The following is a 14,375-nucleotide window of genomic DNA, read 5'->3' on the forward strand; positions in this document are numbered from 1 at the left end:
TGGGAGGGCTGGACTTGGGGCTTCTGCATCCCCAGTATCTAGGACAGCAAGTAGGTGTTCAAAAGCTGTTCACTGAATCAATCACTGAATGCCGAGTCTTCAGCACATGAGCACACTAGCAAAACAGGGAGGAGGGTAGTTTTTTATCTTTGCAGATTGTGGGTACCATATAGACAAATATAATTCAACATAGGAAGTATTTCCATATTGATATTATTGCATGCTACTTGGAAATTTAGAAAATATCAAGGGGTATGCTATTTTGTAGACCAAGGTCTGAAATTTTAATGTTCTAAAATAAGATTTGAATATATAACTTCAAGGACTCATATATTAAAAATTCAGCAATAGTAGCATTTGGGATAATAGGCCCATTCATGGCACATTGTTCTAATCAAATGTTATCTGGAGATTAATACAGCACCTAAATACTGTGTCCCTCCTGCTGCAATAGTAGTCATTGGGATAGCAGCTGGTAAAATAGGCAACAGGAAAATTAAGCTTTCGCAAGCTTTAATTTATAAGGGTTTTTATTAATGCTAGATGACATACTTATTAATACTAAACAATAAATAAGCTACATTAGATGATATGTATACCATCAACTTGCCCCTGGCTGGTTTGGCTCAGTGGATTGAGCGTCGGCCTGCGAGCTAAGTGTCGCTGGTTCGATCTTCCAGTCAGGGCACATCAGAGAAGGAAAACTCTGACTCCAAAAAACCTCCGCTGCCTTGCGGCATACCTCTTCAGGGGAAAGGCTAAGGGAGTAAACCCCGACAGAAAATCCGGAGCCGGAGTCCCTAAGGCGGTTTGACGTTGTAGTCAACACCGGCAACTCCTGCGGCGCACCTGAAGCCAAGCTGTATTGACTCCGTCTTTCCCTTGGACCCTTCAGCTGCGAAGAGAGGGGGGGTCTGCTGCATGGGCAACAGCAGACCCTCCATATCACCCTGCCCAGGTTCTGTAGCTTCAGCTTCACTGGAGAGGACACTCCAGCGTCATCGCAAGATGTCGATTTAACACGGGAGGAGACAGATACCGTGTCACTCCCGAGTCGGACTGCACAGCCATTCTCGGCGGTGCAGATAGACTCTTAAGAAGCTACACCATCGTCTCTCGAGACGGACGGCTGCCGACGACGAGGGGATACCATCAATTATAACTGAAATACCTAATGACATTTGGCAGGAGGGTAGGAAGAAAATTTACAGCATCTAGTACTGTATACACAAGATTATTGCATTTATATAACGGTCTTACTATCTTTAAGTGTCAGATTCAAATTCAACTAATAGCTCTGGAGTATAATCATTGTGCTATGTTCTTTGACCAAAGTTCTCAATCAGAAAACATTAGGCACCAATAGTACAGGATATCCTCTATGGATGACAGTTGGCTGCATGTTGGAATCAGTGCAGAGCTGTTAAAAATCCAGATGCTGAGCTTGCATCCCGAACTAAACTGAATCTAAACTGAACTAAATCTTTTAAAATTAAGAGTCCCAGGTGATTCTATTATAATATGCAGCCAAGGTTAAGAACCATTGCTTTCATCTGGGAGGGAAAAATTTACCTGCCTTAAAATACTTCCATTACACACTTATTTTGAGAAAGAAAGTTTTTTTTAAAGATACTGTGATTTAACCAAATTCGAATAATACCGTTGTAAAGATATGTGTAAAATATTTTGTAACTTCCCTTTCGTGACTCAGTATCACTTCCAATGTGGTTCTCAGCCTCTAAGTTGAAATCATCTGTGTGGACACAGTACCACAGGTACCCCTTGACTTGCTGGAATGATCAGTGGCAAAATTCCCAGCCCCTGGGCATGTCTTTCCCACTCATCTGGAATGCTAGCTAGGATGGTGCTACTTGAGTATGGTCCACCAAGGGGCTCAAGAACTGGTTGTCACTATCCACAACAGAGTGAACATTTCAAAACCTTTATAGAAATTCAAAAGAGTAATTTTGTCTCCTAAATGTTAACTTTAAAAAATTAAGGGTTCTATATTTTCATAGTTCTACTTAGTAAGTTTTGGTGCATTTTACAAAGTATCGATCTGCAATGAAGTGTGGGCAGGGAGACCTGGTCATCCACCCAGATAGTCTGAGAAGCCCTGTGCTGGAAGACAGGTAGCTACAAGAGCTGGACTCCACGGTACAGTAAACGCCCGCCTCAACCTGCACCTGGTCCATCCTAGCTCCCCACATCTTACACCTTATGCTTCAAGTACACTTAACTACATACTTAAAGTTGTCCTTAAAAACTACATTATTTCACTTCTTTGTGCATGTTCTCTCTTTTGTGACGTTTTTAGCCAGTCTAACCAGCAAACCACCCATTCCTCCTCAAGATTTGGCATACACCTGTCCTGTCCTGTGGGAACCCCATTCTTCCACCCATTGCTCCTGCTCTGTGCTGTCGCTGTTCCCCATACATGCTTCTGTTCTAGCCAAGTCTAGGCTTTCAGAGCAAGGGCTATGCCTTCTTTACCTTTGCAAGGTCAGTCTGGCATAAGGCTGACACATAGTAGGCCATTCATAAATACTAGTTAAATACAATCAGTAAGATTAAAACTTCTCAAAGGCAGATTCTTCAATCCCTCACCCTTCCCCTACTCGCCCAAACACTGGATTATCTAACATGACACTTCTCAAACTGAACTGTCAACATCTTTTAGGGACCACAAGTTCTCACATTTGAAAAATACTCATCTAGATTCTGATCACTCTTCAGGTTACAATCAATGCATTCATTTTAAAAATTCTAATATTGGAAAGTGTCAATGCTTCAAGTTCATTTATAGGCTAATATTCATTAATTAAAGTACAAACAGGACTGCTCTCCAGAAAATTGGAAGGATGGTGCTAAATTTTATCTATAAAAACTCAGATCAAAAGATGTACATTTTTAAGAATGAATAAATTTGAGTTAGCAGATATTTAAAATATAAAGCCTTGAAGAACGTTTGGGTACAGAATATGTAGCACTAAACAGATGCTATCATAAAGTGAAGTTTTTACTGTAAAAACTTTGAAAACCATACATAAGTATATGTTCAGACTAATTTGGAATAGGGAAACATTTTTCTAAGCCTGAAAAAACAAACTTAAACAAAGGCAGTCACAGAGGAAAACACTGAAGAATGAGTGAATATATAAATTTCATGTTTTTGTACATCTGAAAACACCAAAACCAAGAAGAGAGCCAAAGCACAATATAGAAGAATATATTTGTAACATATATTATGGTGGATGACGGATAAACGTTCTTAGTATATAAAGAACATTTAAAAGTAGAAAGAAAAAAGAATCTAAATTTTTTTTAAATGAGCAAAGAACATGAGAAAGAAACAAATGGCCAATATTGTTGAAAACTACTCAACCTCGTTAATAAGTAAAAAATTTTAGTAAGGTGATTTTCCATCCGCCAAATTAACAAAACAAGAAGACTTTTTCAATCTTATTTACTACTGATGAGGCAAGATGCCATTGGAATTTGTGTTCACTGCTAGTGAAGTGCAAAAGATAATGCCTCTCTATAAAGCAGTGTGGCATTCACATTAAGCTATCTGCAGTGGTGAAAATGTGCACATCCTCTTCCTTACACTGGACTCTACTTCTAAAACTCTGCTTTATGAAAATAATTAATTTGGTCAAAGAGTTACTTAAAGATGCTTTGCACCCTTCTATTTATAATAATGAGGACTTGAAAACCTAAAAGTCCAAAAAAAAAAAGGGAATGCAGTGACACTGAGGTATATCAATGACAGAATATTATGCAGCAATTATAATTCCTTCAAAAATATATAATGACAAGAGGCAGTGCTATATTATATACTATATAATAGTACTACATAGGTTAACTGAAAACAATAAAAATAGTATATAGAAAATATATACACTCTGCATCAATTTTGCTTATATATTTGAGTATATATACATATATAGAAAAAAGTATACACATGTATTAAAAAGACTGGAAAAGATGCCCAAATGTTAACACTATCTTTGTGAGTCACTGGCATTTTTTACATTTTTCTGTATTTCTAATTTATCTATAAAGAGTATGTTCCTCATATGATCAAGGAGAGGGTGAAGGAAGTTCTCCCACGTTTTAAAAAAGCAGGCACATAATGAGAAAATATGCCTTGGTAATAAGGCATAAGCAATGGATCACATGTTTGTTTGTTTTTTAAATCCTCACCCAAGGACTCTTTTTTCATTGCTTTTTGAGAGACAGGAAGGGAAAGAGAAATATCACCAGAGGGAGAAACATCAATTGGTTGCCTCTTGTAGGCACCCAGATCCGGGACTGAATTGGCAACCTAGGTATGTGCCCCGACCAGGAATCAAACCCGCAATCTTTCGGTTATGGGACGATGTTCCAACCAACTGAGCCACAATGGCTAGGGCCTATGTATCTTATTTTTAAAAATCATGATATGTGCTTTTGACTTAATTTAACAAATAAAGATAATAAAATTCCAAACATTTATTTAGACCTTTATAAAATTCGAGGATGTTTATGCTGAGGTACCTGTCCTAAAGAACAGTCTACAGGAAGAAAATCTCTATACATTTTTTACAATATTTTATTTATTTCCTAAGAGAGCGTAGAAGGGAGAGAGAGATTATCAATGTGAGAGAGAAACATCAATCAGTTGCCTCTCGCACACTCCCAACTAGGGACTTGGCCCACAACCCAGGCATGTGCCCTGACTGGGAATCGAACTAGTGACCTTTTGGTTCACAGGCCAGCATTCAACAACCCACTGAGACACACCAGCCAAGGTGAAACTCTCCGTGCTTTAAACTTTCCGAGCATACAGACATGTATGCACATGGTTTTTGTCTTCTATCTTTTACTCATTATTTCATACCAATTCCCCAAACTAGACCATAAACTTCTGGAGGGAAGAAAAAGAAAAACTAAGCTTCAGTTCTGTATAAAGCTCCCCACAGCAAGTACTCCACAAATGTTCATTATGGCAGCATCTTAGCACCTTTGTGGAATAATGATAGCACAATAATGATAGAAGAGAGTCCAGACTAATTATCAGTTTAAACTATTCTATTTGCTAGAGAGTTGACTATCAGTTTAAAATAAAATCACCCAAACTGTAAGGTGCTTAATAAAAACCAAATGATCAAAACCACTCTCCAGACACTTAAAAAAATAAAAAGTACCCTGGCCAATGTGGCTGAGTTGGTTGGGCTTCATTCGCAAACTGAAAGGTCACAGGTTTGATTCCTGGTCAGGACACATGCCTGAGTTGTGGGTTCGATCTTCATTCTGGGCACATGCAAGAGGCAATCGATGGATGTTTCTCCCCCTCTCTTTCTCCCTCCCTTTCTCCCTCTAGAACCAATATAAGAAAAAAACATTTAATAAAAATAAAATAAAATGTCTTCATTATGGCACTTGCAGAGAAGGGAATGTTTTAATGTTAACTCTAACAATAATCTCTTCAAAGACTGGAAAATCTAAATAATCCTACTGGACTATTTGGTTCATTTATTGGATTCAACTGCTCTCTTCTTCCCAGGATTCTAGGTAGGCTAGATATTTAGCAAATGCCTTCATTTTAAAGCTTTTGTTCCTCCTTACAACACATTTATTTATTCTTAATCACTTTAACTTGATATGTGAATAATGATCAAAACAAACCTTACCAAAGAAGAAGGTAAGTTTGACTATACCTTGATCTAAACTTTCAGTTAAACAAGAAGTTGGATGTATAAAAATATCATGTGTAAAAGAATCTACAGAACCCACTGCCACTTACAGGTACATTCCTCAGTATAATATGAACTATAACGATGATGATGATGATGATGATGATGATGATAATGATGCTTGTGAAACATTTCATTGGTCAAGGCACTTGCACTTTTTTATCTAATTTTAATTATTAAGATAAGGTTGTGAGAAGGAAAGCACAGGAACAGGTTACTTTAAATGAAAACCAAGCATTCAGTAGTAAGAAGGAACACCTAAGAAACCAAACCTCCTTTTCTTTTAATTATAGGGTGGGGCAAAAGTAGGTTTACAGTTGTGAGTACCCAAAACACGAAGTTTATTCTTATATTATTATTCATTAATTATTGTATTATTTTCCATACAAACAACTGTAAACCTACTTCTGACGCACCCTGTATTATTTAGAATGCAAAGTTCTATGGCTTCTACCTAAAGGCCTAGATAAAACACTACCTATTCCAAGAACCCCTTTAGCTAGGATTAATCTATTTATTCCACTGTATTTAGATTTATATGGCCTTTAATTCTAAAGAAAGGCAGACTGTAAGATCATTTATGTATCTCTCCCTGTCAGATTATAAAGACCTACATAGTAGGTCTCCAAGAACATAGCTGTTGAATTACAGAAGACACCAAAACAAAACAAATTTCAGATGCCTCATGTACCAATGATGTGAATGTGAATACCTATTAAGTTACCTATGTTATTCCATTTTCATTCTAGAAAAAAATTCCTAAATATATAATAAAATACTGCTTATTTCTATGATTTGGAGTTGTTCACACTGAAATGACAATGAAAAATATACAGTATTTTGTCAAATTTTCACAAAAGCAAATACCATTAAGCTTATGCCTTGACTTTTACTGTTTAAGAAATAGTACCAGTTCTGAGTTAAAACACTCTCAACTTCTATTAAGTAGTTACTAGATCATTTACTGTAACATAGTGGGATTTTAGTACAAATATATGTATTTTTTTAATGGTTCTTCAAATCAAAGATTTAAACTTTCAATACAACAGTACCCCCTAGGGGTGAATTTTAAATTGCAAAGAAAATTTTGAGAAAGCAAACTGCCTATTTGGGCCATTCTCACCTAGTGTATAATATATTTCAAACACAATAAGCCTCTTATTTTACTAAATAAAAGTAACAGCAAATATTTTTTAACAAACAGTTGAACCCTCATTAAACTTTGCAAAAGTTAAAATACTAACAAAACCAATTCAGGTGATATCAAATGACTGAATAGGAAATCTGCTTTATTAACATGAGTTTAAGATATAACTAGCATTTTAAAGCACCTACTAGGACCCATGTTTTAAATAAACCAGAATAAATCAGTACTGGGAAAGGGAATTTAATTAATTGGCATTCCCAAAACAGAAATTTTTTGCAAAACACTAACTTGTTAGTTTTAGTAGTACCTTACAATGCTTGGCAACACAATTGTTTTCTTGCAAACAAAAATTATTTTAAGGCCTGGCCAGGCAGCTCTGGTGGTTCGCTTCCTTCTGATGTGCCAAGGCTGCAGGTTCAATCTCGGGTCAGAGCACATGTAAGAAGCAACCAATGAATGCATAAGTAAGTGGAACAACAAATCTATGTTTCTCTATCTCTCTCTCCCTTCCTCTCTCTCTCTGTGAAATCAATAAATAAAAACAAAAAATTATTATTTTAGTGGTTTTCATTACTAAAAACAATAGGTTCAGCAATCCCATTCAAAGAACCCTCACAAATAAAGTCGTCGTCGGCAGCCGTCCGTCTCGAGAGACGATGGTGTAGCTTCTTAAGAGTCTATCTGCACCGCCGAGAATGGCTGTGCAGTCCGACTCGGGAGTGACACGGTATCTGTCTCCTCCCGTGTTGAATCGACATCTTGCGATGACGCTGGAGTGTCCTCTCCAGTGAAGCTGAAGCTACAGAGCCTGGGCAGGGTGATAGGGAGGGTCTGCTGTTGCCCATGCAGCAGACCCCCCCTCTCTTCGCAGCTGAAGGGTCCAAGGGAAAGACGGAGTCGATACAGCTTGGGTTCAGGTGCGCCGCAGGAGTTGCCGGTGTTGACTACAACGTCGAACCGCCTTAGGGACTCCGGCTCCGGATTTTCTGTCGGGGTTTACTCCCTTAGCCTTTCCCCTGAAGAGGTATGCCGCAAGGCAGCGGAGGTTTTTTGGAGTCAGAGTTTTCCTTCTCTGATGTGCCCTGACTGGAAGATCGAACCAGCGACACTTAGCTCGAACCAGCGACACTTAGCTCGCAGGCCGACGCTCAATCCACTGAGCCAAACCAGCCAGGGCTTCACAAATAAAGTATTATTCTGATATTCACATTCTCAGAAATTACAATTATCCACAGATGTATTCCTGCAACGCTGGCTAGAACGAACTTCCATGATAAAATTAAAAGAACCCCATTGTAGGAAAAGTCCTAAATACTTAACATTTGAAGGGCTAAGATCACTGATAGAATGTTTGACCCAATCTTCAATTAACAGTTCAGTCTGCCTTCAAAGTACTCAATTATGCAGCATTTTTCTACCTCTAGAATCACCATTTCAACCAGTTAAGAATCCAGTCCAGAAAAGACAATACACTTGTTATTTTAACAGAGAGAATTTTAATACCTCCCCTGTCTTGTGCCCCCTTCCAGTAACTACCCCAGAAGGTAACAATTATCCTAACTTTTAAGAGCATAGATTGGTTTAACCACTTTATATAAATAGAATAATAAACCATGCACTCTTCTGTAACTGGATTCTTTCACTCAACATTATATGTTTATGAGTGTTACCTTTATTTTTCTGTGCAGCTTGAATAAATCATTTGTTTTCATTGCTGTATAGCCATCCATTGCTCTAATCCATTACTGCATTCTACTGTTGATGGGCATTTAGGTAGTCTCCATGTGGGGGTAATTAAAATACTGCTGCAACAAATATTTTAGTACATATCTTTCGTGAGCATATGACTGCATTTCTGATGCATACATACTTAGGGATAAATATGTTTGGTCACAGAGTGAGCACATGTTCAGCTTAAGTAGATACTGCCAAATAGCTTTCCGAAGCAGTTGTAACAACTTATACTCCTGCCAGCAGTGTGTGGGATTTCAGGTTGCTCCGCATCCTCACCAGTACTTTTCTCTCTTTGCCATTCCTACTACTCTGGTAAATATGAAACAGCCTCACTGTGTTTGTACTTTGTACTTCTCTGACCAACAATGGAAACTCTTAAATGGCTGTGAGAAAGAGGGATAAATCCACCATACAGAACAGAAGGGGAAGGGTCTAGAACAGTGCCTCTGACCCAGACCAACTTTGCTTCCCCAGACCAGGGAACATTTGGGAATGCCTGGTCATTACAACTTGAGGTTGCTACTGGCATCTAGTGGATGAAGGCCAGGGATGTTGCCAAACATGCTACAATACACAGACTGCCCCCTAGAATTTTTCTCCTTAACCATATATTCAGTCACTGGTACAGCTCATAGGGTTAATTTCCTATTGTCTCAAAATGTGATTTTCTCCCTCAAGTTGAAGGGATAAAAAGATATGTTAAGCATGGTACATGGTACAGTGCTAGGTTCTTTCACATACTTTGTTTCTTTTTTAATCCTCACAACAATGTTAACAGGTACTATCACTGTTTTATAGATGAGGAAACAGATTATCAGGCTAAGTAGCTTGTCCAAACTCACACAGAGAGTGGCAGATCTGGGATCTGAAGCTGAGATTTTCCACTATACCCAGGTCACACTCTTAACTAAAAATAAGAAGAGTTTTTTAAGTCCACAATGATTGTTAACTTGCAAAGGGCAGGTTTTAAATTAATTTGTAAAAAGCAAGTGAATAAAAACTGGATATGAAAAACAGACCATTTGCAATCTTAAGATTAACATGCACCTGTAAGAAGTTTACCCTAAGGTTTTTAAACACATCCATTTTCCCCACCATCCTGGGATCTCTCTGAAGTTAAAGCCATGTCTTATTTTTCTTTGCATGTGCCCCAATGCCTGGAGGAGCAGGCATTTAACATTTCCTAGACTAACTGCTGACCTAAAACCCCAATGAGAGAAGACAAACTGCATAAAGCAAGCAGATGGTCCAGATTTTATTTTTCACCATGTCAACTAGATTTACTAGTATAAAATAAAATAAAATGGTTTTTGTTGCAAATATATGATTAAATCAAATAATGGTGAATACCCTCAAATTCTTTTCACAACAATTCCATTTTTCCAATATAGCCTTGTCAGACATCCTTCAGACGTTTTCACTGATGCCTGTTTATAAGGAAATAATAGTCATAGGGCCACCAGAAATCCATCCACTAGAAGAGCAGTTTTCAACCCTGGCCATGAATTAGAAGCACTTAGGAGGCTTTGAAAGCCATGGCCAACCAGGCCCCATATCTGGGGTGGGACCCAGAAAGATGTATTTTTGAATTTACACCAGAAAAAAAGCTACATTCAGAAGTATAGTTTGAAAATAATTCCCCATATAACTTTCACACATCCCCCCCCCCACCCCAAGTGGTTCAGAACCACTGTAGGGGGCAGGGGGGAGGGCGGCAAGGAAATTCTGAGCTGAATTTAGTAGGGCACCTGCCTTCCACACCTCCAAAAGTTCAAGGGCACCCCACTGAGTTACTTCTCAGGCAGGACTAGGGGGCAATGTGAGCCAACTTAAGAAACAGCTCAATTTCCCACTGGGAAGTGGCACTGGGAAGTGGATCGTTTGGATTTACACAATTCCAGTCCTGCTTTACAGTGAAAGGGCAATGAATTCCCCCATTATCAGTCTCTCTTCTTAACTACCTTAAGTGCAAATGCTTGTCTGTGTTAAGACCAGAAATGTACAAACCAGGATTTCCTGTTTATCCTCACATGGGAAGGGGTAGGAAGGGGCCAGGAGAAGCAAAGTAGGATTTCCACAGTGTGTGTGCCCACTTAAGGCTGGTGATGGTGAATTTTTAGTGACACACAGCACCATGAACATCCTCCCTTCAGAGGACTTAGGCAGTTGTAATGTCACAAGTGTGCTCCCCTGATTAATCTCCATCTCCAAGTTTTCCTAAACGTTCCCCTAGCACTTAACACAATGCCTAGCACCTGGTGGGTCATCAATTAGTTGAAAGAACACATGAGAAGGAAGAATTCTAGAATCTAATGGGAACAGAGGGAAAGCCATAAGGGGTCAGACGCCCCAAGTTCTGGATCAAGTCTAGGGCATTTTGAAGGGAACACTGACCTTGACAGCTCTGTGAGCTCTGCAGAACTAGGTTTCTAGCCAGGCTGAGAGGATGAGTGACATTCCAGCCTCCCAAAAAGCTGACTGCTGGGACCCCAGGAACAATAAACCACAGCCATCGTGAGAGAACTGAACCCTAGAGAAAGAGAAAAGAGGGTCTGGGGACTAAGGACTGAGAAGAAAGGGCTGTAGGGGAACATGGCATCTACCCGTGAAGCAGCAAAGGAAGAAAGCGAAGGTAGAATCAGAAGCTAAGATAATGACAAGCCCATTTTTTGATCTCTCTGCAATCTCAGGCTGGCTTTCTAGTAAAAAAAGAGCACTAGACATGGAGTCAGAAAGTCGGATTCCTGTCCAGCTCTGACCCACACTTAGCCATGTGATCCTGATCAAGGAATTCTGCTGGTCCCAGCCTCAATGTCCTTATCTGCATAAGGGGTATGATAAAAACCTCACTTGCCCATCACCGAGGATGTCAGAGAACCAGTGAAACAACAGCCATTATTACAGTGTTCCATAAACTACAAAGTACATACACGTGTTGGTAATTATTACGGCCATTCCCAAATATGATAGGGCTTTCTCGCTATTCATGAAAAGCTAGAGGCCTACTCAGATAATAGGACTGCCCTGCCCCCTCTCCCACCCCAAAGAACTTCAATCAGAAACATCTATAAAACAGTGGGAACAAAGACTGTCTTTCCAGCAAATAGCAAGTTTCCTTGTGCTTCATTAGAAGGTACGTGTATCCCTTTAAAAGAAGAGTCTAGGAACGCTGCTGCCATGTCCCCCATCTGTCCATCCTGAGGACAGAAGAGTAACTAAAGGCAGCTGTGGATCTGTGAAGGAATCCACATACACATTTTTTCTTTAATTTTAAAAATATGATTATGATGCATGCAGAGTTAAATTCAGCATCCTTACCATAAAAGTTGTCAACTATTCAAAAATCACATTAACTACTTACCCATAACATAAAAGAAACAAAAGCATATTGTGAAGATTGCATTAAAAACAGGGGTCTAATACTGGATATCTGCTCTCTTCACATGAGATGTCCCGCATTTAGTCACATATTTCCCCAAGTCTCTTCTCACTCTAGACCACCAACACAACCCCCAGATAAACCACGTCCCTCCATCGTCCGCCTCTGCCATTAGGGTTAGGGATGATCCCTCTCTTCCCTTTGCCCCTCCTCTCCACTCAACTGGAGGCTGTCACTTTCTTTGTGATCTCAAGATAGAATTTCATACTTTACATAATAAATGGTGGTGATTATTATTTAGGCAGGGTGTTTATGCCGGGTTTATGATAGTTTTCTTTTGAAGGAATGTGGGGAGTTAGAGCTATACCTCCCAGGACGGGGGAGGTGGGGGGAAGCCCACGCAAGAGCTAGAGAGAAACGTTTTTCTCATAACAATAGACATGAAGAATATTGTTTTGCTCCCTTCCCTGATGGTTTGAATTAACAATAGTAACAATAACAGTGAGAGGCCTTAACATAACTGAAAGGTCGAAGTTTCTTTGGGGGGAATGCAGAGGCAAGCATCTGCTACCTACAGGGATCTGGCTTTTCTCTTCAATAGAGTAAAAAATAAACCCTTAATATTCATGGTAACTCAAGTGTTAAGGAGTCTAACCACTTCACTCATAAAAGTTTCAAGTATAATCCCATTATTTTTGAATGGCTATCAGTGTACTTTGAAATTCTGATTACTCAAGGATTACTGCCACAGGATATCTGTGTTAACAGACCTGTGGTACAGGCTGCCAAGGAGAAAATTATGACCCTGGTTGCAGTAATGCCAGTTTACACCCTGTCTAAATAAATGAGCCTTGCTGCTCTCTCCTCCCCCACTTTCCCAGTAAAACAAGTTTGAAAAAGAGACAAACATTAGAAAATACAGCATTGCACCTGCACACTTACTAGTATCTACTCTCCGCTGAAATAACCAAATGGTCATATTTTCTTTATAGATGCTCAACAGGTACAACCGCTTAAAGGACAGGCTAAAACACTTCTAGGTTGGCCTGGAACCACCACAGAAAGGTACAACAATATATTTCTCTTAGGAAGGCTGACGCAAAACAGACACTTATTCCCTCTTATTTAAGAAAACCTTCCAATCAGCTTCTGACAGAGCACCTCAAGGTGTTTGCTATTTTGATATCATGGTTATTTCAAGAACCAGATGCCAATTTTAATAAACCAGGACAGCCACAAAGAAAAAGGATACATGGATTCTTTCTAGACCTTATTTATTCATCTGGCATGTGGCCCAGTACTCTTCACAAAAGAAAAAGAAAAAAATCACCCCTTCAATTTTCACTTGGAAATGTACACTTACTTAACACTGAACAAAAAGAATCCGATTAACTTGGCCCAACATGCACTCATTAAATGCTTAAAAGCCTACTATGTGCACTTGGTATTTAAATGTGAAAATATATTGAAGAACTTGTAAGTGCTATTTGGCTGTTGATAGAAGACACAACACAAAGTGCAGCACCTAGATTTTTTTTCTTTTTGGACAGAAAAATGCTGTGAAACCCCAGAAGCAGAGACATTAACAACACTCCCCATGCACACCTGGCCCCTACCTACAAGCCTCAAATACAAATTCATGCAGCCCACAGTCATGAGAGGTAAAAATCTGGAAGTAAATCCAACACAGATACAATTTTCATGTCTCCAAGAACTGTTTACTTGTCTTCAGGACCCCAGACATATGACAAGCAAAGCATCCAATAAACAGTATAGACACAGTGCCATGTTAACACAAGCACCACTTCACTGATCTAAAAGTAAAGGGTCCAAAGATGTGTAAGATACGGCCCCTGTCCTTGAAGGGCTTATGACTACAAAAGCTACAACCAATACAGTAGTCACCCTTTATCTGTGGTTTCACTTTCTGTGATTTCAGTTACCCACGGTCAACTGCAGCCCAACATTATTAAAGGGAAAATTCCAGAAGTAAACAATTCGTAAGTTTTAAATTGTACATCATTGAGTGGTATGATGAAATCTTGAACCATCCTACCCAGAACACGAATCGTCCTTTTGTCCAGTCTCTTCGCCTGTCAGTCAGTCACTTACTAGCCACCTTGCTTATTATATCGGTTACGAGAAAGAGAGAGAGAGAGACCATATTCACACAATTTTAATACAGTATATTGTTATAATTTTTCTTTTATTATTGGTTATGTTGTTAATCCCTTACTGTGTCTAATTCACACTTTAAACTTTATCACAGGTAAACTTTGTCATATGTATGTATAGGAAAAAACATGGTATATATAGTGTTCAGTACTATCCACAGTTTCAGGCATCCACCTGAGGGTCTTGGAATGTATCCCCAGTG

General features: G+C 39.1%; 1 protein-coding gene across 2 annotated transcripts in view; it reads right to left on the bottom strand.

The window, feature by feature from the left end:
- Positions 1–14,375, bottom strand: part of VGLL4 (vestigial like family member 4) — a 139,720-nt gene that overhangs the window by 87,275 nt on the left and 38,070 nt on the right. The gene's annotated exons all lie outside the window — the stretch shown is intronic.

This window comes from Furipterus horrens, unplaced genomic scaffold (genome assembly GCF_987537825.1).
Source record: "Furipterus horrens unplaced genomic scaffold, mFurHor1.1.pri manual_scaffold_7, whole genome shotgun sequence".
Taxonomy (NCBI): domain Eukaryota; kingdom Metazoa; phylum Chordata; class Mammalia; order Chiroptera; family Furipteridae; genus Furipterus; species Furipterus horrens.